Source organism: Chelonia mydas, chromosome 6 (genome assembly GCF_015237465.2).
Source record: "Chelonia mydas isolate rCheMyd1 chromosome 6, rCheMyd1.pri.v2, whole genome shotgun sequence".
In the NCBI taxonomy this organism is placed as follows: Eukaryota; Metazoa; Chordata; order Testudines; family Cheloniidae; genus Chelonia; species Chelonia mydas.
The window spans coordinates 16,989,886-16,995,767 of NC_051246.2; the positions used below are offsets into that span (position 1 = coordinate 16,989,886).

General features: G+C 57.5%; 1 pseudogene; it reads left to right on the forward strand.

The window, feature by feature from the left end:
• The first annotated feature begins 832 nt into the window (after positions 1-832).
• Positions 833-5,331, forward strand: LOC119566297 (annotated as a pseudogene).
• The last annotated feature ends 551 nt before the right edge of the window (positions 5,332-5,882 follow it).

Consider the following 5,882-nt stretch of genomic DNA (forward strand, 5'->3'; position numbering starts at 1 on the left):
GCTGAGGCTTTCCAGAGCTGATCTCAGTGTCTGTGTTGTTCTGCAGTTGGGTATGGCCCTGCCTCTGGTTGTGCTGGAGGAGGCTTACTGGCCTGGCTCAGCAAGACAGGTAAAAAGGGGGCCCATGCTGGCAGAACAGGTGATCTCAGTGGTGTCCCCGCACATGAGGTGGCATCCCAAAGGGGGGCAACCTGTCTCAGGGGATCCTGATTCAGCCCCCACATAGGCTGTCATTTCAGAAAATCCTGAGAGGTATGGGGAGCAAAGCTGTGTTTGAACATTACAGGTGATCCTGTATCCTGAAAAGGTAGGTGAGGCAAAAAATGGAGCAGATAGACCCATGGAGGGAGGGCAGGACAAGGTCTAGGGTGGCAATGGCCCCCCTTGCTCCATAGCAAGTGATGCCCCTGCCCAACAGCTGCCCAACCCACAGCCCTGGAGATCTGCACCCTGGCAAGTGCCCAGGCAGAGCACGGACAGCTACCGGCCATGCTTCCTCCACCGGCCATCTGTCCTGTGCCACGACTCCGCCAGCCACCAGGGCCCCAGGGGCAGGGGCATCTTCCCTCCCCAAAGCCTGTTCAGTCATTGGCCGCTCACTCAGGACCCCAGCGAAGGGTCTGGCTCCAGGGTCACTCTGGGAATGGGGAGAAGCTTCCCTGAGGAACGAGATACCCCCTCTGAGACCCACCGAGCAGGGACATGACACAGCGCTGCTCCCACCTGTGTTAGTGGGGAAAGGCCCCATGCTCTCAACTTCCCTGAGCCAGCTAGTCCCTCCCTCCCCTGGATTTACCCTGTCCCCCTCTGCTTCCCCAGGCTGGACTCTGCCATGAGGTTCTCGTCCCTGGACGTCTCTCACGCCGACCTGCTGAACATGAAGTGGCCCTATGCGGGGAATGAGCAGAGCGAGGGGTACCTGGCCAACCTGATCCGCTGCTTCCCCTGCTGTTACCACCTGGACGCCAGCAGCCGCCCCATCAGCTGGAATGTCATGGACCCCTTTGGTGCCATGTGTGACATTCTGTACCTTGGGGGAGTGTCCTGGAACCCCCATATTCCTCATTTATATATGATTGTGATCTTGCATATAAAGTAGGCCATGTGAGGTATCAGGGGAAAGGTTATGATCTGTTGAAAGTCATTTTCCTATCCATATATGTATATCATTAATGCATATGAAGTTATGAGAATTGTGTTGTATGGTTGTCACTAAAGCATGCTGTAAGTTGGGGAATCAGTCAGATATAAGCCCCCTGGAGGCAACAGCAAGGAAAGTAACCAATGCCCAGGCGGGGTGTCAAACAACCCATCAACAGCCATTGTCCAGCACCCACACCCCACCGACACCAAGGGAATTGCTCAACCTTGCTTGGGGACTCAGCAATGCCCACAAGACATGCCTGGACTTGTGTTCTCCAAGCACATGGGACTGAGGGTATAAAACATAACACAGGGGCCCCATGCTTGGCCTTTTCTCCTGCCCCCACCTGTGTTGCAAGCAACAAAGACACTCACAGAAGATTGAAGACTCCAGCAGAGGAGACTAGTCCAGATTTCAAGGGTGAAATCTGTGTACTATGAACTGTAATAGCCAGTGGGGTGAGAAAAATTGCTTAATCTAGATGTTGTCCAGTCTAATAGGGTTGAGAGTTTAGACTGCATGCTTATAGTTTATTTTCCTTTGGTAACTAACTCTGACTTTTTGCCTATCACTTATAATCACTTAAAATCTATCTTTTGTAGTCAATACATTTGTTTAACTGTTTATCTTTACCAGTGAGTTTGCCTGAAGTGTATGGTAAATATGCTCAGGTTTTGCAAAGGTTGGTGTATATCCCCTTTCCACTGATGAAGTGGGGAAGGGTGGGGATCTGGGACCAATTTATAAATTTGCACTGCCCATCTTGAGCATCTACTACCGTGTCAGCCAATCACTGCATGGGCGGGCTCCGGGACAGCTAATCAGAGAGCTGGGTAGCTCTGGCTCCCTTCATGGCTCCATGCCCATCACATGGCTCCAGTGGGTGTGCGGGTCACCAGCCCCTTTGACCCGTCTCCCCCACACTCAGGATCTCCCCTGCAATACCAGCCCAGGGGCCACAAAACAACTGAGGGATCAGACCTCCAAATCAGAGAGACAAGCCCCCCAGCCCTCACTCCCCATGGACCTTGTCCCATATTACCCCCAACACTCAACCCCCCCACATCACAATTCCCTCCCTGCCTCTCCCGCCCAACCCTAGGGTCACCCCACATCCCCCCACTCAGCCCCCAATGTCTTCTCCTTGCTGCTCCCCACATTCCCCTGCAACTCCCCAGTCTCTGCTCCCCAGAGCCTGGGGCAGCCATTTTCCCTGGCCTTGCCCCCGAGAAATCATTCTGAGGAGGCAGCCATCTTGGCTAAGGGCAGCTTGTGGTGTCAGCCACACTGTCAGGGACAGGAGAGGGCGGCCATTTTGGGGAAGGGCAAAAAACACTCGGAGAAGGCGCAGAAGACCACGATGCTGAAACCGCACAATAAACATTTGGAGGCTCCTGGCACAGTCGTGAGAGTGGGAATTGCTGTTCCTCCTCCAGCTCTGATCCCCAACACCCTTGTATCTCTGGCAGGTTCTCAGTGTCGTGATGAACATAAACCGCGGGAACCGGCTGGACATGAGGTGCTGGTGGATACATGGCCCGAGTTCAAAGCCATCCTCACCCGGCCGCGCAGAGAAGTGCTGCCCCTTAGCCACCGCGCTGCACCTGGGGGACTGGCTGGCTCAGGCGGGGTTGAGGGGTGGGGAGGAGGGGAATTGGGATTTGGGGCCTTTCCAGGTTGGATCAGGGTGGGCAGGCAGATCAGTCATTCCTTTGGGAGTTCGCCACCCTGCTCCATGTCTCCCCCGGCAGGTGGCATCGGACAACGCTGATTTCTACACCAACACATACGTAGCGTTCTACCGGGACCTAGGCGCCAACCGGGCCCTGCTGGGCAGTGCCGTCAACTGGGGCCAGGCCTTCTGCATCCTCGGTAACATGGGCCCCACAGCACTGGGGAGAGCCACACAGCGATTGAGCAGATAAATCATGTCTGGGCGCGACCCCTGGATCCCATCCTACAGTGCCAGTCCCGAAGCCCTCAGCTCCCCTGAGGCTGCGCGGCTGCTCCCATGAGCTCTCTGGGGTCAGGTACCTATGGGGCAGCCCCTTGCCAGGGCTGGGCAGGGGTCAGCTCACCTGACCACATCCTCTTCCCTGAGGGCTGGGGCTAGGGGATTGGAAGCTCAGACTCCTGTCCCCTGTGCCAGGCTGAGCTCCCCACACATATGGACCCTTTTCTCACCACCCTACAGTGCCCGTTCCCACTGCTCACGGTGCATTCCTGCCACTTGCAGGGCTCCAGAATGGGGTGTACGAGGCCTCCAGGGACATCGCCAAGGCTAAGGCAGTCCAGCTGGAAGCATCCCGCTACTTCACCTACCTCCACCCAGATCCCAGCACCATGCCCGAGATCCGGTCAGTGTCTGCCTGCATCACAGGGCCCCACAGGGGGTGTGGTAGGGAAGGGGACAGCCTGAGAGGCTGGGGCATTGGCCAGCATGGCACTGGGATACCCACGCTCTGGCTGGCTATTCCCCATGCAGGGCCTGGGGCCCTGTTGCCACCAGCAGAATCCCAGTGGGACTGGCGCTAAGCCCAACCTCCCTCAGGGACCCCGCTGGGACTGGGGAACATAGCCAATGGGTGGGGCCAGGTACTGGGAGGGCCCTGTTCAGCTGCTGCACAGGGCCCCAGCCTCTGCCAGAAAACCCTGATGCAAATGGCTTCTATGCCACCAGTGGGAGCCACCCACAGCCCCTGGGGAAGGGCACTCCTGCAAATAGCTATCAGCCCTGGCTGGGCTTGGGCAGTGGGTGAATCTGCTCACCCTGTCCCTTCACCACATCTGTCCTGGACCAGGATGGAGAGGAACTTTCCCTCTCCACAGCCTATTCAGACTTCGGCTCCTCACCCAGAACCCCAGGAGGGGCAGATACCCAGGGGGCATCTCTACCAGGAAGGGAAATGAGACACTCAGTTCTAACTAGAAGGGACATTAGGCAGAGCTGCTACTGTGTGGGTTAGTGTCCCATTCCCCACCCCCTGATCCAGCCAACTCTCCCCTCCACTTGGCTACAGCATCCCCCTTTGCTGATTCCCATGAGTTTGGCGGGGTCTCATGATGACCTTCATGGGAATTCCCCTCTGCCTGGGGGGGAAGCCCCCTCCGATTGGCTGCCTCTCACAGCTGCTGCAGTAAGAGTTCCCTGCCCCTCCCCGCAGACAAGTGACACCCTTGTCATGGGTGAGCTGGGGAGGGGGGGAAGAGGCAGCAAGAATTGCTCAGCATCTCAGGGTGACATCGCTTCTGCTCCCCATCCCTTCCTGTGAGCAGTGGGGACAAGATGGTGCCTGGGCTTCCCCCTTCCCTGGAACACCTGGCCTGGGGGAGGGGAGCTCGCTGCAGCCCCCACAGGGCTGGGAGGGGTGGAACAACATCACGAGGTGCAGAGGGGAGGCTGGGGACAGAGCTGATGGGTGACTGTGAGGGGCAGAACTGATGGGGCAGAATGAATTGCTGTATGGGAGATGGAGAGATGTGGGACTAGGAGCTTCTGCAGTGGGGCCCATAACACCCTAATAAATCTGGGAGTGTTGGCAACACGCGGAGGTGGAAGGAGTTCAACTAGCAAGGGACACCAGCAATCACAACATAATCTTTAAAAAAAGCCTCATGATCTTAGGGCCAACCTCATGATTCTGGGGTCTGACTCCCGATCACTGACCCTTGGGGCTTGGCCCTGCTGCTCACTGCCGCCCCAGACTGGACCCGTCTGTGAGGCTGTCATCCCTGGATGTTTCCCACGCCGACCTGCTGAATGAGACGTGGGCCTTTGGGGGGAACGACAACAGCAGGAGGTACCTGGCCAACCTGATCCGCCACTTCCCCGGTGTCTGCCTCCTGGACGCTGCTGGATGCCCTGTCAGCTGGATCATTACAGACCCGTGTGGCATCATGACTCACGGCTACACCCTCCCCCAGCACCGGGGACGCGGCTACATCCAGGTGCTGCTGAATGTCATGGCCAAGCAGATGCACGCATGGGGCTATCCCAGCTACGGCCACGTGGCCGTGGACAACTACCCCATGCAGAGGCTGCAGGAGAGGCAGGGCTTCCAGTGCCAGCCCAACTGGTGCCACTTCATCCTCCATAACACAGCACTGCATAGAACCCCCACGTTAACCCCCAGCCCAGCAGCAGGCATAGCCCCCGCATGAGCCCCCAGCCCAGCCACCCAGGGGACCTGCCAGGATGGGGCTAAGGGAAGCCAAGGGAGGGTGTGGGGGAGTCTGGGGATCAGTGTTATGTCCAGTGGAACCAGTAACATCTCCCAGCGCCAGCCTCACATGGGGCCTGCTACCTGCAGCCCCAAAGGCCTTGCCCTCCCCGATGATACTCATCTTTAGAGGGTCTGTCCTACTCTCCTAAGTACCATAACCTGCTCTCCTTGGTGGACCCTACCCCCCAAGACCTGTACGCGCAGCACCCCCATCCCACTTCCCCTACACTGCCCCATCCCAGTTCCTCTTCCAGACACGCCAGCAATGGATCAATGATCTTCCACTTAATCAAGTTACATGCTCACCCTCCTCCTGCATCTGCTCTGCTCCTTCTCCCCTGCTTTCCCTGGGACATCCTGCTCAGCCTATTGCATCTCTAACTCCGCCAGTCAGTGTGTCACCCTCCCCACACCCTGGCAGAGACATCTCCCGATCTCCCTCTCCCCCGCTTCTCTGGGGCTTGTCACGTTTCTCGCCATTGCAGTCTGCTCTCATCAGCTCCTTTCGCCACTCC